Genomic DNA, 25,112 nt, shown 5'->3' with positions numbered 1-25,112 from the left:
CCAATACCTAATGATAAAGCTTTTAAAAGATCATTTTAACTTATATAGCCTGACCATTTCAGTCAGAGAAAACTGTCTAAGAAATGTCTTGATAGTTTGAATAAAATCAGTATTAAAAGTTTTATTAAACTGGGAAGTGGTAGCACATGACTTTAATCCCAGCACTTGGGAGGCAGAGGTAAGCAGATTTCTGAATTCAGTGCCAGCCTGGTTTACAGAGTATGTTCTAGGACAACCAGGACTATACAGAGAAACCCTGTCTTGAAAAAAACAAAAAAAATATTAAAATGATTTCAGAAAATTCAAAGAGAAGTAGTTTATAGATTGTATATGTAGTCTTATTTGTGCTTACTTGGAATGAAGCATACTTGCCTTAAATATTTTGTGTTGAAAATGTATTGTTGGTATTTTTCAACATGACAAAATCAATAGATGTGTCTGGGGAGATGGAATTAATATTTCAGAAATAGTTCCAAAAAATCGTTCTGTGGGTACATTTGTGCAGCATATTTTTAGTCAATAGTTAGGCCCAGATAATGGGGGGTGATGCCATTCTTGGATTTCTGGGTTGTATAAGAAAGTAAGTTGAGCAAGACATGTAAAGGAAGCCAGTAAGAATCATCCCTCCATGGGTTTTTGCTTCACTTTCTGCCTCCAGATTCCCCCTTGAGAGTCAACATTAGCTTTCCTTCATGATGGAACCTCCCCTGAAAGGTATACTAACCTTTTACTTCCCCACATTGCTTTTGATCATCAGGGATCTATCACTAAAATACAGAAGCAAAGTAATCCAGTACATAAGTACTAGTATCTTTAAAATAATTGAAATGTAGAGTACCAAATTTACTATTCTATATAGAATTTGATTTGACTTATATATAGATCTAACTGTGACTTTCAAGTGCTGCACACAGATTGGTCATCACCCCTATCTAATTATTATCAGTTAGATGAATTAGATCTTGAACTACTTTGAAGTGGATTTTTTATGGGTGCAAGTTTTAAAAACTGGAAGGACTTTTGTGGGGAGGTGTGGGACAATGGGCAGTTCTAACAGTTGGAGTCCAGTAGAGCAGCCAACTGAGAACCCCGGAGACCCATTGAGCAAAGTAAATTTGTTCATAAGAGAGGGTAGGAGTTCAGTAATAGCTCCTGTGACCAATGGCTCAGATTTCAGCCCAAACCCCTCACAGCTGCTCCTCTAGGAGATGTGTGCTCTATCAGGTAGACAATGCGTCAAGCTCCCAGCATTCTAGCTGGACCCTACACATAGTCATCTGACAACAAGCCAGGCGTGCCACATCCCATACAATAAAAGGGGTGGTTTGCTCCTCTTCACTCTTTTACTTCTTCTCTTACTCTTCTTCTCTTACTTCCACTCTCTTACTCTCCTACTCTTTCTCTCACTCTCTTGCTTTCTTACTCTTCTCCTCTTACTCTCCCTCTCTTGCTCTCTTACTCTTACTTTCTCTCACTTTCCCTCTCCCTCTCTTTCTCTCGCTTCTTTCTTTTTGTTTTCTTCTCTGGCTTTCTCCATCTCCTTTCTCTCTTCTTCCTCTCCTTTCCTTCCCTCTACTCAACCAGCATATTCTATCCTTCCTAAAATAAAATAACTCATTTATACATTGCCTCCTTTTTAACTAATGTGCTGTGTAGCAAACAGGTCAGCTCCAGGGGAGAGAGAGAGAGCCTAGCCTCAGCAGCAGGCTCTCTGCCTCCAGGGAGAGAGAGAGAGAGAGAGAGAGAGAGAGAGAGAGAGAGAGAGAGAGAGAGAGAGAGAGAGAGAGAGAGAGAGAGAGAGAGAGAGAGAGAGAGAGAGAGAGCTGCAGCCCAGCCTCCCCCCTGCCTAAGGAATGACAGGTATGATATGGGATAAGAAGTTTTTCTTAAGTAAGAACTATGTAAAATTTTAACTTTAATATATATATATGTATATGTATACACATATATATACAAATCTTCATATATACATATCTTCAAAGAAGAAGAAGCTGTTAACTTGAGAGTAGAGTTGCACGAGACACTTCTGAGGGTCTGAGCTTGGAAGACTGTGGGGAAGAAAGTGATAAGAAAGAAATGCTTGTTTGAAGAGGAGAAAAGCAACTATAGAATGGATAAACTAAGCTAAAAAATTCACTGGGAATGCATTTTAATAAAAAAGAAATGAATAAGAATGTAGAAAGCCATATGAAAACAAATTTTTAAAGCACACTAAACATTGTAAAAACCAGAAAATAATTTGGAAAATTTAATACTACAGAAACTTCAATCCATAGAGTTAGTAGGATCTGGAAAAACTGACAAATATTTAGAAAGTGAAAATAAAAGGATCACTACTGATCATTACAAATTGAGTATGAATGCTATTCTATTATTATCAAAATAGCAAGGGATACTTTACAAAACTTTATGCCACAAATTCAACAACTTTGTGGAAACAGACTGATTTTTGCAGAGCAGAACTAAGCAGACATGAAATATAAGCTGAATAACCTTTAAATAAACTAATATAGAAAGATGACCATATAAAGAGGGACAGATTAGGTTTGTCCAAAATTTTAAATCCAACCACAATTAAAGAAAGCTCTTAGTAACCTACAAAATGACAGGGTAGTATTCTCTTAATAAAACAAAGATCAGTAAGAACTTGTAGACAAGATGGTTTAGTGATTAGAATTAAAAGGTATTCTTTCTGAAACTGTGAGCAAAGAAATCAAAGCTGACTTTATCGTCATATTTAGTTCTCAGCAATTTGTGTCTGAATGTGTGCTAACAACAAAAAGAGAAGATTTTATTTGTAAAGAAAGAAATCAGTAGTCCTAGGTTGTACATGACCTGATTATCTGAAGTAAGAAACAGAAAGCAACTCCTCTGTTGACGAACATCTGGGTTCTTACCAGCTTCTGGCTATTATAAATAAGGCTTATATGAACATAGTGGAGCATGTGTCCTTGTTATATGTTGGAGCATCTTTTATGCCCAGGAATGGTAGATCTGGGTCCTCAGATAACTCAGTCAGAAAAGAACACCCATGGTATGCATTAACTGATAAGTGGATATTAGTCCAAAAGCTTAGAATACCAATGATACAATTAACAGACCACATGAAGCTCAAGAAGAAGGAAGACCAAAGTGTGGATGATTTGGTCCGTCTTAGAAGGGGGAAATACAGAGACAAAGTGTGGAACAGAGACTGAAGGAAAGGTCATCCAGAGACTGACCTACCTAGGGATCCATCCCATATAAAGTTATCAAAAGAAGAGACTATTGTGGATGACAAGAAGTGCATGCTGACAGAAGCCTGATAAATCTGTCTTCTGAGAGGCTCTGCCAGAACCTGAAAAATGCAGAGACACATGCTCACAGCCAACCATTGGACTTAGCATGGAGTCCCCAATGAAGAAGTTAAAGAAAGGCCTGAAGGAGCTGAAAGGGTTTGCAACCTCATAGGAAGAAAAACAATATCAACCAACCAGACCCTCTTAGCTCCCAGGGACTAAACCACCAACCAAAGAGTACACATAGGGGGATCCATGGGTCCAGCTGTTTATGCAGCAAAGGATGGCCTTGTTGGGCATCATTGGGAGGAGAAGCCCTTGGTCCTGTGAAAGCTTAATGCCCCAGTATAGTGAAATACCAAGGCAGGGCGTTAGGAATGGGTAGGGGAACAGCCTCATAGAAGCAAGGGGAGAAGGGATAGGATGGGGGGCTTTTGGGGAGGGGGGAACAGTGAAAGGAGATAATATTTGAAATAAGAAAGAAAATATCCAATTAAAAATCAAGAGAAAGAAAGAAAGGAAGGAAGGAAGAAAGGAAGGAAGGAAAGAAGGAAGGAAGAAAGGAAGAAAGAGAAAGCTAAGAGCCACTTAAAGTGTCTAGAGAAAGTAAGAGAACTGGAAATCAGCAGAAGACCAAGTGAATAAATGTAAAGCAAAATGAAAAATTTCTACATCTAAGCAGTAAACATGTGATCACTGAAACAGAAGCATACAGTGGCTCTTACCGCTCTGAAGGACATGAGGCACATAGTATGATTTTGTCACACTATTTAACTAAATCATGAGATAAATCAGATAATACACAAAGTATAAACAACCATCAAACACACAAAATGTTTGTTCTATAGAAATGTGTGTGGAAAGCATAAAGGAAAGTGACAAAATTATACACACACACACACACAGATACAAACACACATACACACACACACACAAGTGTGTGTGTGTGTGTTTATGTATATACTCACATAAGTGAGAGGCAAGTATTATGTAGAGAACATACTCAGAATTCCACATGAAAAACAATTTTAATTTCAAAATGGGCATAAAGATACCAAACATGACATTCAGATGGAAATAAGGATATGAAATATATTTATCATCATTAGTGCTCAGAAGTTCAAATTCCTATCAAATAGACACTTACCATGGTTAATAGTGATATCAACTCTTGCTGCATAAGAAACAGAGAACTATGTGAACTACATACTCTAAAGAAGCTTTTGGAAGTAATTTCAGAAACTAAAAACACAGCTGTCATACGATCAGGCTGTTGCTCACCAGAATTTATCCTGGAGAAATGAAAATTTCTTCTCAGATAAGGAAAAATGAACAACAATGTTTTGGGCAGCTTAGATTTAATGATCATAACTTGAAACAAAACATTGCCTATTATATGATGACTCTGTATGCTGCTGCATCTCTGTATACAGAACACTGCTCAGTCACAAAGAATGGGGTATATTGATGTAGAGAAAATCTAATATATGATTCAACTTGGATTTTTCATTATTAAAATGACAAACCAAAAAAATTGAAAAGAAGTTTTTTGATGACTGGTAGGTGAAAGGGAAATAGTTGTAACTCTAAAATCATAGCAAGAATAATGATTGGATAGGAATTTTGTGATTCTCAACTACATTGATAGTTCATGAATTTACATGTAATTAATTTGCCTAGAACATAACAATACATTCATGCACAGGTGCAAATGTATGTAAAACTGGTAAATGGGTTATAGGAATGCTAATTTGCAATGTGGTATCTTATCGTGAGGAAACACTGTACCATGTGGGATTTTTGTTTATTATTTCTCACAGATACCTCTAAATCTACCAAAATCATCAATGACATTCTTTACACAATTTGCAATGGGAATTTAATCTTGTCTTGCTTGTCATGTGTTATTAATCCTATAAGTGAAATTGAAAATTAAGCTTCAGAAATGAAACCTAATTAGGCTGCAACCTGTCCTTATGCTGCTATTTTATTACATTAGCAGTGATGTCCTTAACTTCTGCAGAGCATTTTTAGCACAGTATTAGTCTTCAGAGAAAACATTTTAGAGAAATATTATAGAAGTCTGTACCAGAGTTTAGTAACCCAATGTGAAAGTTATCTAGTTAATAGAAAATATGAAAGGAAAAATGAATAAAAAGATAAACAAAAGATTTCAAGGGTCAGTGTTGTTATACTGACATTTTAGTAATTTTATGACAGTGGGTTTTACCACAGAAACAGAAAACATAAAAGTAGAATACTTCAAATTATCTGATCAAGTCATAAACAATATGTGAAATCTATCAAGTCATTAAATTGTAATCTTTTTAGTAAAAACATGATGGAAGAGCCTTCTAATTGAAGTCAAATAGACTAAATATTCTTTTAACTTGAATTAGGTGCTTGAGATCTGTTTTCCAGACCTCACAGTAACGAACAATAATAGAATGTTGTAGTTAAGTGAGGTATTAGCAAATCTCCCTCCATTAGGAAGAGGTGACAAAACCATGATGGAAAACTATTTACTCTGAACGTTGAAGACAAAAGGCTGTATTATATATTTGAAAGTTCAGAATAGAAATTGTCAACAAACTCATTGATTCTAGTCTGAAATCCCAGCACTGCAGAGGTTGTGTCATGAGGATAGTGTTCAAGGACACTATCCTTGTTGGGTTAGAGTGAGTTCAAGACCAGTCTAGAGGGCTGAAAGAGAACTTGTCTCAATAAACAAATGTCATGGCTATAGCTCCAATGTATATATAGCTCTAAGCCCTAGGTCTGTTCACAAAACAATTCCCTCTGACCCCAAACAGCAATATTGTAAGTTGTAAATGGCTTTATAAAGACAGTATTAGTCATTCTCTAAGGAGCATATAGTCAACAAACATAGATGTCTCTTTCACTTGGTCAGTATCTGAGATCATGTGTGGTAGGTCAAGAGAGAATATGAGCTGCTGGTTTGTGTGTTTCCTTATGCTCACTGTCCTTTCCACTTCTATTGCAACATCTAAAGAGTATCTGCCAGGCATTATGTCACCTGCAGCTAATAGCTTATTTCTCGTTCTATGAAATCCAGAAATATTGCAACATAACATATAGTATAAGTGTAATGTATGTATTCATCTATATGCACATTTGTAACAATAGTAATTAATGGATAAGAGCACATAGATTTGAGAAGAGGAGGGCATGAAAGGATTGAAAGAAAGGAGAGAGAAGGAATAGTATATACAGGATTTATATTGCATTCACATATGAAATGTTAAGAAAATAAATTAAATATAGATATAGATGATATAGATATATAAAGATGTAGATAAAGGCACAAAGACACACAGATGTGAGTTCAGAATGGCCTTGTTTATTTTTTTCTTGTGGATAATTTCTTTTTCACATTGTCACTGAAAGAGTAAGTGTCATCTAAGGTATTGTCCTAATTAGGGTTTTTATAGCTGCAGTGAAATACCATGAACAAAGTAACTTAGGATGTTGTCTTAGTTTGGGTTTCTATTGCTAAGAAGAGACATCATGACCATGGCAACTCTTATAAAGAAAAATGGTTAATTGAGAATGGCTTACAGTTTCAGAAGTTTAGTATATTATCATCATGGTGATGGCATGATGGCATGTAGGCAGATATACTTCTGAAAAAGGACCTAAGATGTGTACGTTTGGATCAGCAGACAGCAGGAAAAAATCTCGCACTGGTCATAACTTGAGTATCTGAGACTTCAAAATTCAGCCCCTAGTAGCATGCCTCCTCCAACAAAGCTACACCTACTCCAACAAGGCTACACGCTTCCTATCACCAAGCATTCAAGCATATCAGTCTATGGGAGCCATTCTTATTTCAACTATTACAGATAGAAAGGGTTTATTTAGCTTATACTTCCATATCACTGTTCATTACCAAAGATCAGGACAGGAGCTCAAAAAGGGCAGGAACCTGGAGGCCCATGTTGGTACAGAAGCCAACAATGGAATGAGCCCTCCTCCAATCAATCATTAATTAATAAAATGTCCTATGGGTATATACATCCTGATCTTATGGAGTCACTTTGTCAATTGAGGTTTCTTCCTCTCTAATGACTCTAGCTTGTATCAAGCTGACAGAAAACTACCCAGCATCATTTTATAAGAAATTGAGCAATAAGTTAATGGTTTATTACTTTTATTTAATCTTTTCCTTAAATAAGCTTAAAACATCAGTTCATAGAAATATTAAATTTGATCTTATTCAGCAAGTATTTGTGGAGTCCTTTGTGAGAGATCATCAAATATTAGTAAATTCAGTCATATTTACTTTTTCAAACTTATCTTCCTTCAAAAATTCATATTTTAAATTTTGGTATAAAGAGATATTCATATTAAAATGCATGTTGGATCATATGTTAGCCTCATATACCCTCAAAAAGTAAATTTGAATACTTCTGACTGCTTCACAGCATGCAACATTCACAAGTATCCTTTCAGTCAATGATCCTGAGTCAATAAAAATGAAATAGTGTTTAGTGAACACTTATTAGTTACAATTTTCTATGTACCCCATTTTAATTCCAACCTTGTGACAGTGGGCTTTATAGCTAAAAACTAAAGATTGGTAAAATTAGGGTATTTGGTACATAAATTCATTGATACCCAGAGAGTAGTTGATAGAAGATTCTGAACTGACAGAATTCTACTCTTTCTCCACCCTGTCTATGGTCTAGCACAGGCTCTTAGTTTATCCTTAACATTTGGTGGGTGTTGTCGTTGTTCTTTCTCTGCCCGTCTCTATCTTACTTCGAACATTACTTCTATGTGGGAAATAATGCTTTTGTGGCTTCGTAAAAGCTAGACTACAAAAGCTTGTAGGGGATTTTTGTGGCATGACAGAGAAATCATGTGGCAGAACATAGCTTTGAAACCAGAATCATCAAATTCCCCTTGAAATGCTACCTGAAGCAGGAGAAAAATCAAAGAAACTTGACTCCTAAGTTAAGAGTGGAAATATGCCTGGTTTGTCTCTAACCATTATTATCCTATCACACATAAAATTCGACAGTAAACAATTATTTTAAAACCAATCTTAAAATATTATCACTCAACAGAATAATGTAGCCAACTAAAATACGTTGTAAGTAAAATATTTATTGAAGAGTTAAAAAGCACATTAAAATTAGGAAAAGATGTATAATATCCAACAAATTTCAAAATTAAAAGGGAACAATCTTTATAAAATTTCAAGGAACTTAAAATCCTTGTTCAAGTACCATATTTCTTTCTTCTTGTGTCAAAATGAGGGTGAAATATCACCTTTTTAGGAAGCAACGATGCAGTAAACAAACCATTTGACACTAATACTCTGCTATCTCTTGCTCAGGATGTATTTTCATTTTTCCAGGTAGAGCTTTGAATGTCATAGCTCATAACCAAGTGGTTCTTGATATGCTCTATCACTGAAATTGCTCCTTTGGCAGATTTGAGCAACAAGATATTTTTGAGAAGCATATATGGGAAGGCCCACAAAAATGTGTGACTATGTACTATTTTCCTTTTCAAGTCTATACCCTTCAAGAAGAAAAAAGAAATAAAATCATTTTTTAGTCATGGCTGGGTAGATCCAAGCACCCGTAATCAAGGTTCAGAGGAGGATGTGAAATATCTTCTATCAGTGAGATTCATTGCCCTGACTATATTTTGCTTTCAGGATTTCCATGATACTCAGTCTGCCTTGTTTTAAAAAACAGAACCACAAAATTTTTAAAAAGAATATTCTTTCAGTGAACTTCTACAACAGGAAAGAAAAGACACTTACAATCTACAATGCCTCTATTGTGATGCAGATGTTTTTGCACAGTAGAAGTGTCATCTTGATAGGTAGTCTATTTTTAGCCCAATCAAGTCAGTTAACTAAAATACTTAAGAACGGCTTCCAGGTAGTCTCTTCTGAGACAGACATCAGGAGATCAAACAAGTGTTGCCTGTCAGGAGGAATTACAGATATCCACAGGACATTTCAAATAAAAATGTAGTGGTCATCATAAAAACTAGTTACAGGCAGGTTCTTCTGACCATAGTGGATGAAAGCATTCCCATCCAAAAGGATGAAAGACAATTCAAAGAACTGAAACTTATAAACATGTGTACTTCCCAACAAAGAAAGAAGAAAGAAAGAAAGAAAGAAAGAAAAAAGACAGACAGACAGACAGACAGGTAGGCAAGTGTCTACAACCAAGGAGTTAGCTGAGGTTGCAGAGATGAAACTAAAACAATTGCTATGCTCAGCAATTTCCTTCGCAATATTCAACAACCATCCTCCTAGAAATTAAAACTTCAATGAACCCAGATCTGTGCTGGGCAGCACCCACTCCTCTGTTCATATCTTTCACCTGTAGAACTGATTTTGTTAGTAGGTTTGAAGAATTCTGTACTATCATTAAAGTTCAGACCTCAAATCACAAAATTAGATGTTAAAGCATGGATTGGCACAAGGAATGAATGAGTCTACCTGGATTTGTGGGTGTTGTTGTTGTTTAATTTAAGGAGAATTTACATTATATTTTAAAAACATTTTGCTCGTTTTCTCTGCAAATCTTCAGATTTTCATTGCAAGGGTAATGTTGATTGAGAGTCTTTTATTATTTCTTTATATAAATCAGTGGATTTAATTGCAGTCTTTGGGATCCATTGCTTGCTTTGGACCTCAAGGTACTGTGTTACAAGGCCATTTTATCCTCTCTTTTAATTAGTTAAACTTGGTGGCTATTGTTTTTAACAGTTCACATTTTTTTCTGTTCTTATAAAGTAAAGGAAGTTTCTTTAGAATTTTCCTCTTTTAAGACATACATTTCACAAAAGAGATTTTCTTTGAGTCCCTTTGAATTTATGTCTGGACTATACATGCAGTGTGAAGTTGTTCCTTGTCTTCTGTTCACACATAAGGTTGGGGGTCCTTTTTAGACAATTTATACATCTAGGCATTCTTTATTTTCATTTCATAGAATTATGTTCTTCTGCCTGCTACAGCTCATTGCTAACCATCACCTCACTGACTGAAATGTATTCTTAGCAGTGGCTGGGTGCCCCCTTGAGCCACATCAGGGATGCTTGAATCTTCCTGGAAAGCATCAGAGCAGGGATGGGAAGAGAAGGTGTGGTCTCCCTCCCCTGTTCCTGTAAGCTAAAGTATTGCCCAAAAGCGAAAGAATGCCATGGCAGGCCCGGGACTGTGTGTCTGCCCACCTGTGGTGCGAAACACTGAATGCCAGAGATCAAAAACTGACAAACAATCAGCTCGGTTCTGCCAGAACTCACACTTAAAATTTCTGCTGTAAACAGACTGCTAGTCTCCCTTCGTCCGGTCTCATGTTTATGTTAAAAGTCTGATGATTGTGGTTTCATTTTTTGCCTTACTATATAAACACTCTGCACCCTAAGTAAAGTACACCTTGATACATCTACTTGGTGTGGTTTCTCTTTGCTTATTGTTCACAGGTCCCCTTCTTCTCTGGTCCAGGACAATCCACTATCTTGTAGGGTCTACTGGCAGAAAGCTACAAGAAGATATCATGTACAGGGAATGTGGAAGGGGCCACTCAAGGGATCACATAGGGGGGAGAATGGAGGAAGAGGGTCCTGGAAGAGACACTGTAATTGGGTGGTATTTCAGAGGTGAGGTAGAAACCTAGAGAAATAGAAACTCCTGGGAATCTATGAGAGTGACCTTAGCTAAGTCTCCTAATAACAGAGGACACAGAGCCAAAAGTAGCTATCTCTTGTAACCAGGCAAGACTTCCAGTCTCACCTTCAGCCTCCAAGATGTGCTGGGGTAAAGTTGGCACAAAAGTTCTGGGAGTGGCCAACCAATTACTGGCCCACCTTGAGACCCATGCCATAGAAGGATCTCACCCCTGGCAGTCCCTGGTGGCCAGGAAAAAGAGCCCGATAGTCCAGAGACCAAGAATATAACCAAATATGCCACACAATACTAAAATAAAATAAAGAAAATTAGGGGAAAAAAATCAAGATTCCTAATGATATTCTGCTATACTCACAGTTCAGTGCCTATTCCATCATCAAAGGGTCTTTATCTAGTAAGTAATGAAAACAGATGCTGAGACACACAGACAAACATTAGTTAGAGCTTGGGGTATTTTACAAAAGAGGGGAAGGAAGGATGTTAGAGCTAGAGAGGTCAAGGGTACCAGAAAATCCACAGAATCAACTAACCTGTACTCGCTGAGGCTAACAGAGACTGAACCAATAATTAGGAAGCCTGCATGGGTCTATTTAGGCCCTTTGCCTATGTGTGTATGTATGTGTTTATTGTGTGTGTATGTATGTATGAATGTATGTATGTATGTTTTCATTGTTTAGCTTACTGTTCTTGTGAGACATTAGTGTTAACTCTTTTGCTTGCTTTTAGGAACTTTTGCTTATAGTGCATTGCCTCATCCAACCTCAATACTAGGGGAGGTGCCTAATCTTATTGCAACTTGATATAGCATGTTTGTATCCCTGAAAGGCCTGCATTTTTTATAAGGAAAGGAAGAAAGAGTGGATGTATGTGCATGATGAGGGGTGGGATTATGAGCAGAGGAGGGACTGGTAACTGTAATTGGGCTATAAAATATGAGAGAATAAGTTAAAATAAAAATAAAAAGGAGTGGATGGATAAATACATCTGTGTAGCCACATTCACCCTGAGAATGCAGACTACTTTTAGGAGATTCAATAAAGGACCTGCCTCATGGAGACTCTATCTCCTACTAAGAAAAGTATCTGGTCTGTTTAGTATACAAAATCTATTTTTCTAAATATTTCTAATCTACAGTGGGCTGGATACATCCATGAACAAGAAACCCACAGATGAAGAGTACCAACTGTATTTGAAAAAGTAACAAGGCTGCTTTAAAAATGTTTCTGTGCCATGAGTAAAGTGAGACCAGGTTATAAAAACACAGGAAGAACATAAGCATGTGACAAGAGCTGTGCTAGTTTTCCCCTGTCAGCATTGGGTAGAAAACCTGTATTATTATCTCTAAAGGAGAATGAGTCATACTCCCCTAATTTGTTATGAAAAATTAAAGAGAGAAATGCAAAGAAAGTTGCTAGCACAGAGTATTTTTATCTCCTTGGCTTTCGGCTTTCAAATCTCTAAAATTATAATTATAGTTCTTTTCTTCACTCATTAAACAGCAATTTTATGAACACTTACAGTAGACCAGGCACCCACACTGAACTAGGGAGGAGATGGTAGATTTTGCAAATATGGTCTCAGATATAGTGAAATTTACATTCTATATATGTAACTGGTAAGGAAAAGTCTAGCAAAACCTCAAACAGATATTTTAATAACAATGTATAAAATATAATCCTCTCCAATATAAAAAAGACTCTATAATAATGAAATATCTGCATTATAAAAAATGAGCACTGTGCTAACATGCTAATTAAGTTAATATCTGAAAGATGGGAGGGAAGAAAGGGGGCATGAGAAGGTTGGTGTGACAAATGATTGTGACAAAGGCTACTGTGTGGGTCAGGAATCTGCAAGAATGGGAGGTGCATCAAAAGCTGATTGCACAGTAGAGATTGGCACTGGAAAACATTGGCATAAGATTAGGGTCTGGGCTTCCAAATCCAACTGTAGACTTTTACCCTTTAGTCAATTATTGTACTGTAAATCTGAATCCACTAAAGGATATAAATAGAGTCCTCATAGTCTACGGTATCAACTAAACCAGAACTCTTGTTTTCTCATGGAAAGCAGATTTGAGGAAATGAAAGGGAATAGCAGGCACACTTCCCATAGTACTGATGCTAATGTAGAAAATGTTGGAGTGGATGCATGCAATTCATTTATAAAATACATTGTTTTCCAGATTTTGAAATGAAATGACTAGATAGACTTGTTGAGCATTTGACAGGGAGGTGATACAAACATAGCAATTTTTTCTGTCTTACATTTTGAGAACTAAAGAAGGGGATCTTATATTTGCTAGGACTTAAATTTTACAATATTGACTAAGATCTGTCATGATATAGTAATGGGAAGATTATCTTTTGAGCATAACTATATTGCATGCTTATACATGTATGACTATGTGTTAAGTTATGGACCTGTAGAAATGGAATCAGAGCTTAAACATAAAATATTAAGTAATCTAAAATAATGGTCAAAACAATCTCAGGAGGGAACACCAGGGAAAGATGAAGGCCCTGGACAGGGAAGAGGAAAGTGGTACTGCTGAGCAGGAGGATCATGGAGCCAGCAGAGGATGTTAGCCAGAATCACAGAGTGTGGACAGAAAGCAAGAAAGGTTATTTGAAGAGACACTGAGGATTTGGCTGTGGGGAAAGATTTTGTTCAAAATCAGCTGAAACCATAGGACATAGCCAAGTGCACTATGGAGCTACCAGCAGGGAATCTGGGGCAGTTGAACAAAGCAGTTTCAGTGAAGTGGTGGGAGAAAAGCCTTCTGAGTTACTTTGAGGAATAAACCAATTAGAAAGCTAAGCTTACTTAGGGTGATTCAAGGAAAGAATGTAAAGGCTAATAAAAACGAAGGAGAAGGAACATGAGGTTAGAAAGAATATTATTATAATCACATGTATTTTGCATTTTCCAGGAACAACTCTGGGCTTTATTGAGTGGTTGAAAACAATATTGGTAAGCAATATCTTTTTTTATATTTAGTTTTATTTTTAATTTTTATTAGATATTTTATTAATTTACATTTCAATTGTTATTCCCTTTCCCGGTTTCCCTTCCGAAAACCCCCTATCCCAGTCCCCAGCCCCCTCCTACTTTGAGGGTCTTCCCCCCTACCCACCCACTCCTGCTTTCCCTGCCTGGCATTTTCCTATACTGAGGCACCTAGCTTTAAAAGAACTAAGGGCCTCTCCTCTCATTGATGTCCAGTAAGGCTATCCTCTTCTACATATGTGACTAGGGCCACAGGTCCCTCCATGTGTACTCTTCAGTTGGTGGTTTAGTGCTTGGGAGCTCAGGAGGATCTGGTTGGTTGATATTATTGTTCCTCCTGTGGGGATGCAAACTCCTTAAGCTCCTTCAGACCTTTCTCTAACTTGTCCATTGGTGACCCTGTGATCAGTTCAATGCTTGTTATCTGCCTCTGTATTTGACTGGTGCTGGCAGAGACTCTCAGGGGACAGGTATATCAGGCTCCTGTCAGGAAGCACTTCTTGGCATCCACAATGGTGTCTTGATTTGGTAACATATGTAGGATGGAGCCCCAGGTGGGGCAGTCTCTGGATGGCTTTTCCTCAATCTCTGCTCCACACTTTGTCTCTGTATCTACTCCCGTGGGTATTTTGTTCCTCTTCTAAGAAGGACCAAGTATCCACATTTTAGTCTTCCATCTTTTTGAGCTTCATATGGTCTATGAATTGTGTCTTGAGTATTTGGAGCTTTTGGGTTAATATTCACTTATCAGTGAGAGCACACCATGTCTGTGCTTTTATGACTGGGTTATCTCACTGAGGATGATATCTTTTAGTTCCATCTATTTACCTAAGAATTTCATGAAGTCACTGTTTTTAATAACTGAGTAGTTCTCCATTGTGTTAACAAACCATGTTTTATGTATTCATTCCTCTGTTGAAGGACATATGGAGCCCAAACACTTATGGTCACTTGATCTTTGACAAAGAATCTAAAACAACCCACTGGAAAAAAAAGACAAAATTTTCAACAAATGGTGCTGGTTGAACTGGTGATTAGCATATAAAAGAATGCAAATCAATCCATTCTTATATCCTTGTACAAAACTCAAGTCCAAGTGTATCAAGGACATAAAATCAGATACACTGAAACAAATTTAAGAGAAAGTGAGGAAGAGCCTCAAACACATGGGCACAGGGAAAAATTTCCTGAACAGAACACCAATGGCTTATGCTCTAAGATCAAGAATTGACAAATAGGACCTCATAAACCTGCAAAGCTTCTGTAATGCAAAGGGCACTATCACTAGAACAAAACAAAATGGCAGTGTACAGATTGGGAAAAGATCTTTACTAATCCAGTATCTGACACAAGGCTAATATCCACTATATACAAAGAACTCAAGAACTTAGACTCCAGAGAACCAAATAACCCTATTAAAAATGGGGGACAGAACTAGACAAAGATTTCTCAACTGAGGAATACTTAACGGCTTTGAAGCACCTAAAGAAATATTCAACATATTTAGTCATCAGAGAAATGCAAATCAAAACAAGCCTGACATTCCACCTCATACCAGTCAAATGGCTAACATCAAAACTCAGTTGATAGCAGCTGCTGATGAGGATATGGAGAAAGAGGAACACTCCTCCATTGCTGGTGGGATTGAAAGCTGGTACAACTAGTCTAGAAATAAGTCTAGCAGTTTCTCAGAAAATTGGACATAGTACTACCTGAGGACCCAGCTATACCACACCTGGGCATATACCCAAAAGATACTCCAGCATATAACAAAGACACATGCTCTACTATGTTCATAGCAGCCTTATTTATAATAGCTAGAAGTTGGAAATAATCCAGAAGCCCTTCAACAGAGGTAAATGATATCTTAAGCATAATGATGACAACTGAGAAAGAGGCAGCAGAGAAATAGAGAACATAGGGACCAAACAGAATGATTGTTCTATTTTGATTCAGGAAGAACAGGAACTCCAATGTCAATAGCCTCAGCCATACTGCAGCAAGAAATAAGGTAATTTCTGTTTGATGTCTCTATATTTTTCTTCAAAATACAGTTATCAGCAACAAGGTTGGAAAACAGTGGTTTAAAACTTCTACCAGCAATTGTAGTTTCTTGTAATTCTATGGGAAATAAATTGGACGGCACTCATTTGGACTTTACTGGTCTCCTGGAATTGTAGTGCAGATTAACAGGGATGGGTGGAGCAGGTGGCTTCACTCACTTGAGGTGTTAACCATAGACTGCCAGTAAATTCCTGAGATTCTTCAAAGGCTAAGTAGATTTTGAAAGTTAATAAAGGATTTAAAAAAAATTCTAGTGAGCAAGCAGTTCTGATACTTCTTATGACAGAATGTTTGCTTATACACCACAGAATAGACCAGAGACTGGAGACAAAATTAATCCCTGGGAGAAAGCCAAAGTCCAGTTTCCAGGAAATAGACAAAAATCAAGGAAATAGGTGATTATTCAGATGTCTATGTTTTTACTATTATTCTCTCATAGATTTTATCACAAATGCATTTTTTCCTCCTTCCATTCCTTCCAGAACCCTCTTCCACCTCCCCTCTCCTCCAGTTACACTCTTCCTCTGTTTCCCTTCAGAAAAGGGAAGGCCTCTCAGAGATATTAACCAAAACAGCATAACAAGTTAGAATAAGACTAGCCACAAACTCTCATATCAAGGCTGGACAAGACAGTCAAGTAGGAGAAAAAGTGTCCCAAGAGCAGGAAAATGAGTCAGAGACATCCCAACTTCCATAGTCAGGAGTCCTACAAGAACATCAAGTAACACAACCATAATATATAAGGACAAAGGATACACCCATGCAGTAAAGACCCATGGAGGCTCTGTGATTGTCACTTCAGTCCCTGTGAGGCGCTATGAGCTCTGCTTAGTCAAATCTGTGGGCAGTGTTCTTTTGGTATTCTGCACCCCTCTTTATGCTACAATTCGTCCTCTTCTGAGCAGGAGGGGTTTCTTGAACTCTGTTTAATGTTTGGCTGTGGGTCTCTAAATCTGTGACTAACAGTTGCTGGATGAAGCCTCTCTGTTGATGATTGGGTTAGGCACTAAAGGATGAGTATAGTAGAATAACATTAAAAATAATTTCATTAACATATTTTTTGCCAGTTGTGTTTGATTCTATTTCAGGTCTCTGAGCTATCTGACCTTTTATTTCTAGCCGTCCAGGCAGATTTGTGCCTGGTACCCATCTTGTGTCATGAGTCTCAAGCTGGACCAGTCACCAATTATCAACTCAGTCACCATTACCATAGCACAGAGCAAAGTTTAGGTCAAAGGTTTTGTGTCTGGGTTAGTATCCCATGCATGAACAAAGGGAGCAGAGATGAGGAGAAGAAAATATAGAAGGGAGAGAAGTACAGAGGGTCAGGAAATTGAATAGAAATATATAGCAGTGGGAGATGGGGAAATGGGAGTAGCCACTAGAAAGTCCCAGATGCCAGGGAAGCAAGAGGCTCCCAGGACCCAACAGGGATGACTTAAGCAGAAATACACAACAAAGGGGAGATAGGATCTGTAGAGACCACCTCCAATAGATAGGCATGACTCTCGTTAAGGAATGGGGCTACCCACCTACCTCAATATTATTAACCCAGAAATGTCCCTGTCTAAAGGAAAGACAGGGACAAAAAAAATGGAACACAGATTGAAGGAAAGGCCATCCAGAGACTGCCCCACCTAGGCATCCATCCCATCTGCAGACACCAAACCCCAACATTATTACTGATGCCAAGAAACAATTGATGACAGGAGCCTAATATGGTTATTCTCCAAGAGGTTCTACCACCACCTGACCAATACAGATGCAAATTCTCACAGACAACCATCGAAATGAGCCTGGGGACCCCAATTGAAGAGCTAGTGGAAGTACTGAAGGAACTGAAGGGGATTACAACCTCATCGGAAGAACAATATAAAGTAAGTGTATGACCTGGAGTTCCCAGGGACTAAACCAACCGAAGAGAATACATGGTGTGGTCCATGGCTCCAGATCTATATGTAGTAGAGGATGACCTTTTCTGATATCAATGGTAGGGGAATCCCTTGGTTCTAATGCCCCAGCATAGGGGGATGCTAGAGTGGTGAGGCATATGTGGGTTAGTGAGTATAGGAGCACCCTTATAGAGGCAAAGAGGAGGGGGAATAGGGAGAATGGGCATTTTGTGGAGGTGTAACCAGGAAAGGATTATCATTTAAAATGTAAATTATTAAAAAGATTAATAAGAATAACCAATAACTATAATTATATAAAATATGTATTAAAATATTTAAAAGAACTGGAATGCCTAGAATTCAATTATTTTCCTATAAAAGCCTGGTAGAAATTTCCACTGATCATTTTATGACCAGGGGAATATTCATTACATTAAAAATATAATGATAAGGAAGAAAAGTAACTGGCAAAGCTTGAATCATTATTCCTGTGCTTAGATTTCAAAAATACAAAAAAAAAATGCCTAAATATCAGAGAGAAAAAGGGTAATGATTTGAAATAATAATAATAATGAATAAGATAACTTTTAGGTAGAATTTCACATGCAAAGTTAATTCCATATGGGTTAAATTTGAGTTTTGACATTGAAAAGAATTGAAGTTGGAAGGCCGTTAATAACAGCTAAAATGAATGGCAGTGTCTTTAGGAAGGAAGTATTTAATGAGTTGTCACAGAGGCCAACAATATGCCTCATATTAATTAACTTTTTAATTAATGATATGATGGACGGAATAGACCTCAAACACACACAATGTTCTCTTGCTAGGCAATGAGGGATGGTGATAACTTTAGTAAGATGGAAAATAGTGTGACCTAAATAAATGAATGATTTCTGTAGGCAAATTTTAGGAAGACAGAGTTGGATTTATAGTTGTCATAATTAGGTAAAGCATATGCCCCACTATGTTGGCATAAGAAAAGTTGGAACAATTACTTTTAGATATATTTTGTATAAATAAAGCCAAAAGGAAAACACTTGTAATTAAGTTAGTTACTAAGTGAAAAAACTGAGTTACTGAGATTCAGTAGAGGGTACCAGTAAAATTTAATTTCCTCACTGTGGTGCATGTTAGTGTGTGTGTGTGTGTGTGTGTGTGTGTGTGTGTGTGTGTGTGTGTGTGTATGCATGCACACAAATGTATGAGTTTATTCTTTAAGACTATGTCCTGGCTAGATTTTATGTCAACTTGACACAAACTACAGTCATCTGAGAGGAAGGAGAAAATGCCTCCATAAGACAGACTTATAGGCAAGCTCCTGGACTATTTTCTTAATGGTTGAGGTAGAACCCAGCCCCTTGTAGGTGGTGCCACCCTGGGAAGATGATCTTGGGTGGTACAAGAAAGCATGATGAGCAGGCCATGAAGGAGAAGCCAGTAACACTCTTCTGTAGTCTCAGCAGCAGCTTCTGCATCCAGGTTCCTGCCTGGATTGAGTCTCTGTCCTTATTTCCATCAGTGATGAAGTGCTTTTGGCTGTACTGTTTTATCATAGGAATAAAAACACTAGGTCTGTAAGAATACAGATTAGCAACAAAATGTTACTAAAATATTTATAAATTGTGGGGCATAGAGGGAGCTAGAGACCTCCTTAGCTGTGCTTCCATAGTGAATATAGCACATGGCACATCACTTAGCACTATTCATCAGATGGGGATAAGAAAGCAGATCTTGTGGTTTTAAGGACTGCATGAAGATATGACATCTGTTGAATATAGGAAACATTTCCTCTTCCCTGTGTTTCTCAGGATTTGTTCATTTCAATGACTTCTCATTTTAACGGCCAACACCCTGGTTTAGGCAGGTACTGTTTCTTGTTCATTTAATCAGTAGTCTGGCTTCTAGACATACCCTGAAGTGTGGTAGCCATCTAGAGATGGGGGACATTCTTTGAAAATATGCAAGACAGGATCCCCAATAAAGGAGCTAGAGAAAGGGCCCAAGAAGCTGAAGGGTTTGCAGCCCCTTAGGATGAACAACAATGTGAACTAACCAGTACCCTCAGAGCTCCCAGGGACTAAACCACCAAAAAAAGAGTGCACATGGTAGGACTAATGGCTCCAGCAGCATATGTATAGCAGAGGACAGCTTAGTCGGTCATCAATGGGAGGAGAGGCCATTGGTCCTGTGAAGGTTCTATGCCCCAGTGTAGGGGAATGCTATGGCCAGAAAGCAGGAGAGGAGAGGGTAGGTTAGTGAGCAGGGGGATGGGGGAGAGAACAGGATTTTTATTTTATTTTATTTTTTCTTTTTTTTTTTTTTGGAGGGGTAACGGGGAAAGGAGATATCATTTGACATGTAAATAAAGAAAATATCTAATAAAAAAAAAGAAAATATGCAAGAGCATGCCTTTTGTAGTGCTCTCCAGTCATAGCACATCTGGCTGTGAGATCTGTTGTCTCCATGATCTTATCCTCCTTTGCCTACCTGCTACCATACTCTTCCTGTCCATCTAGGTAGTAACTTACTTCCTGTGCAGTATATTTTTTGGACTCACAGTGATTTATAACGTCTGTGATGAAATGTCATACTGAGTGAGTACCCACAATGTTCCTCAATTAAAATATTCCTCAGAACACCAGACTCTAATTCTCTACTTTCTATTTCTGTAGAATTTTTTTTTTTTTTACTAGTTTGTTGGTTACTTATTTTCATCTGCGTCTCCTTGCTAAGATATAAACTTCATGAAGGCAGGACTTCTTACTTATGTTTCTTTGTTTGTGTACATTGCACTGTAAAGAATTTGTGCATTAGTGGATCATTAATAAATAATAAACATTTTTATTGGATAGATAAATAGGAAAAAGAGGGTGAAATTTGTAGACTGATGTCTTCATTTTACTATAGAAAATAAATCAATGTCTGTTTCATAGCTATGATGTCTATAATTTTAGGTAAGAGAAAGGAATAAAGAATACGACAGTATGGTGTTTTTTAAATACACCAAAAGTCATTGGTTTTATTACTATTGAGTAAATAATGTAGAAATAAAAGAGGGCCCCACTAATAACACCATATTTGGTATTAGAACATCAAGTATTAATGTAGAATGTAGGGGTGTCAAAATCAATCCTGGACTTGCTGAGGTTTCTGCTGTACTCTGCAGACTCATCCTTCCCTTGAGTGTAGGAGTGAGGCATCTGAACACTGATAGTTTGAAAATGATATTGTTACTCTTAAATTAACTTTTAGCTCAAGTATGAAATCTCTATCCCAACGACCAATGGGTACCTATCTTGCCTGAAAACCAAATCAAAAAGTTGATCAGACCTGTATGTTAATACTATGTTTATGCCCATGTATGTAAAATTTTCTCCAGGTTTCCAAAAGTATCTCTTAGTTTCAGTAGCTTCAGCTAAAATTCTAGAGATCTGGAGCAATGAAGACATTGTAGAAGCTGATGCAGAATCTACAAATCTGCCTTCTGGCTTGCTACTCAAGGCTTGTTCAGCCTGAGTTCATTTTTGATAAACCATGTTTTAAAATCTTTAATCTATTTTTACAGCTCAGTCTTTATCCCCTTCCCATTCTGTCCTAAAACAGTTAGTTCCCCATCCCATTCCTCCTCCACTGTCTCATCTCCAAAAGCTTGTCTCTACCCCTACAAACACACACATCCCCACACCCCTCCAGGTCTCCCCATCTCCTGGGGCTTCAAGTCTCTCAGGGGTTAGGTGATTCTGCTCTCACTTAAGCCAGTCCAGGCAGTCCACTGCTGTATATGTGTCAGGGCCTTGGACCAGGATAGTATGCTACCTGGTTGGTGGCTCAGTGTCTGAGAGATCTTGAGGTACAAGTTAGTTGAGACTGCTTGTCTTCCTATTGGGTTGCCCTCTGCCTTATCTTCTTCCAGCCTTTCCCTAATTCAACCACCGGGGTTCCCAACTTCGGTCCATAGGTTGGATGTAAGTATCTGCATCTGTCTCAGTCAGATACTTATTCTCAGAGGACAGCCATGCTAGGCTCCTATCTGTAAGTACACCATACCATCAGGAATAGTGTCAGGCCTTGGAGCCTTCCCTTGCGATATGTCCCAATTTGTGCTGGTCACTGGACCTCCTTTTCCTCCATCTTTTCTCCATTTTTGTTCTTGCAGTTCGTTTTAGGCAGGAACAATTCTGGGTCAGAGTTTTTGACCTCGGGATGGCAACCTTATCCCTCCACTTGATGCCTCTGTCTTTCTCCTGGAGGTGGATTCTACAAGTTCCCTCTTCCCACTGTTGGGCATTTTGTCTAAGGTCCCTTCCTTTGAGTCCTGAGGTTCACTTTCCTCCCAGGTCTCTGGTACATTCTAGAGCCCAGTCCCATGTCGCACCTCCAAGTTTGCATATTTCCAATCATTCTTCTGACCCTCTAGGCTTCACTCCTGTTCTCTTTTCCCAATACCTCATCATGTACCCCTTTTCCCATCACCCTCCCTTCTGTCACTCAGATCCTTCCCTCTCTGACCTCTCTGCTTTCTTCTCCCTCCCAAGTGGAATTGAAACATCCTCACTTGAGCCTTTCAGCTTGTTAACCTTCTTGAGTCCTGTGGATTGTATCCTGGGTATTCTGTACTTTTTGACTAATATCCACTTAGAAGTGAGTACATAACATGCATGTCCTTTTGCTCTGAGATATCTCACTTGGGATATTTTCTAGTTCTATCCATTTGCCTGCAAAACTCATGAAGTCCTCATTCTAAATAGCTGAGCAGAATTCCATGGTGTAAATGAACCACATTTTCTGTATCTATTCTTCTGTTGTGGGATAACTGAATTGTGTCTAGCTTCTGGCTATCATAAATAAGGTCACTATGAACATAGTGGAGCATGTGCCCATGTGGCATGCTGGTACATCTTGTGGGTATAGGCCCAGAAGTGGTATAGCTGTGTCCTCAGGTAGATCTATTTCTAATTTTTCTGAGTAACCTTCAGATTGATTTCCAGATTGGTTATATCAGTATGAAATACCAACAGAAATGGAGGAGTGTTCCTCTTTCTCCACATTCTCAACAACCTGTGCTGTCACCTGCATTTTTAATCTTAGGCATTCTGATTGATGTAAGATGGCATCTCAGAGTCTTTTTGATTTGCATTTCTGTGATGACTAAAGACTTTAAGCATTTTTTTAAGTGCTTCTCATTCATTCAAGATTTATTTGTTGTGAATTCATTGTTTAGTTCTGTACCCCAATTTTTGGTTGGGTTGGTTTTTTTTTTGTGGTTAGCTTCTTGAGTTTTTTATATGTTTTATATATTAGCCCTCTATCAGATGTGGGGTTAGCGAAGATTGTTTTTCCAATCTGTAATTTGCTGATTTGTAGTATTGACTATGTCCTTTGCTGTACAGACACTTTTCAGTTTCATGAGGTCCCATTTATCAATTCCTTATCTTCAAGCATGAGCCATGAGCTGTTGTATTTCGTTTAGGAAATCCTAGCCCCCCATCCATCCACCCATGAATTCAAGGCTCTTTCCTCCTTTCTCTTCTATTAGATTCTGTCTATACGTTTTTATGTAGAGGTCCTTGATCCACTTGAGCTTTGTGCAATATGAGAAATATAGAGCTATTTTCATTTTTCTACATACTATCAGTTAGACCAGCACCATATATTAAAGATACTTTATTTTTTCCATTTCCATCTATAGATATAGATATAGATATAGGTATAGGTATAGATATAGATATAGATTTGCTTCTTTATCAAAGATCAAGTATCAATAAGTGTGTGGTTTTATTTCTGGACCTTCAATTCTGTTTGTTTGATCAACCTCTCTGTCTCTGCACCAATACCATGTAGTTTTTATCATAATTGCTCTGCAGTATAACTTGAGGTCAGTGATGGTGCTTCCCCTAGAACTTCTTTTATTATTGAAATTGTTTTCACTATCCTGAGTTTTTAGTTTTCCAAATGAAATTAAGAATTTCTCTTTTCATGTCTTTGAAGAATTGTGTTGGAATATTGATGAGGATTGCATTGAATCTGTAGATTAATTTTGGTAGGATGATCATTTTTACTCTGTTACTCCTAACAATTAATAACCATTGGAGATCTCTCTATTTTCTTCGGTCTTTTTTGATTTCTTTCTTGAGAGACTTGAAGTTGTTGTCATACAGATCTTTCAGTTGTTTGGTTAGAGTTACCCCATGATATTTTATATTATTTGTGGTTATGGAGAAGGGTGTTGTTTTCCTAATTTCTTTCACAGCTCATTATCATTTCTACAAAAGAAGGCTACTGATTTTTTTTTTTGGTTAGTTTTATATCCGACAAATTTGACGAAATTGTTTATCAGCTGTAGAAGCTCTCTAGTGGGATTTTTGGTGTAGCTTATGTATATTATCATGTCATCTACATATAGTGAGTGATACCTTGACGTTTTCTTTGCTAATTTGTATCTCTTGATCTCCTTTTGATGTCTTATTGCTCTGACTAGAACTTCGAGTACTATATTAAGTAGATAAGGAGAGAGTGGACATCCTTGTCTTCTTCAGTGGGATTGTTTCAGGTAGTTCTTCATTTAATTTTATATTGCCTATTGGTGTGCTGTATATTGCTTTTATTTTGTTTAGGTATGTGCCTTGAATCCTAATTGCTCTAATATTTTAACATGAAAGAAGTATTGTATTTTGTCAAATGCTTTTTCAGCATGTAATGAGATGATCACATGATTTTTTCTTTGACTTTGTTTATATAGTGGGTTATGTTAATGGATTTTTGTATATTGAAGCAACCTTGCATCCCTGGAATGAAGCTTATTGATCACTTTGATGTGTTCTTGGGTTCAGTTTGCTTTAATTTTATTGAGAATTTTTGCATTGATATTCATATGCAAAATTGATCTGAAGTTCTTTTTGTTGAATCTTTGTGTGGTTTAGGTATCAGAGTAATTGTGGCTTCATAAAATGAATTAGGTTGTAGTCCTTCTGTTTCTGTTCTCAATAACCACAAATAGTCCTTCTCAATAACCACAAATAATATAAAATATCATGGGGTAACTCTATTACCTCTTTTTTGAAGGTCTGGTAGAATTCTGCAGTAAAACCATCTGGCCATGGGCTTTTTTTGGTTGGGAGCTTTTTAATGACTTCAATTTCCTTACAGGATATGGGACTCTTTAGATTGTCTGTTTTTGATTTAATTTTT

This window comes from Mastomys coucha, unplaced genomic scaffold, assembly GCF_008632895.1.
Source record: "Mastomys coucha isolate ucsf_1 unplaced genomic scaffold, UCSF_Mcou_1 pScaffold22, whole genome shotgun sequence".
NCBI classification, from domain to species: Eukaryota; Metazoa; Chordata; class Mammalia; order Rodentia; family Muridae; genus Mastomys; species Mastomys coucha.
The sequence above is the reverse complement of the archived record's forward strand: the minus strand, read 5'-3'. Positions refer to the sequence as shown.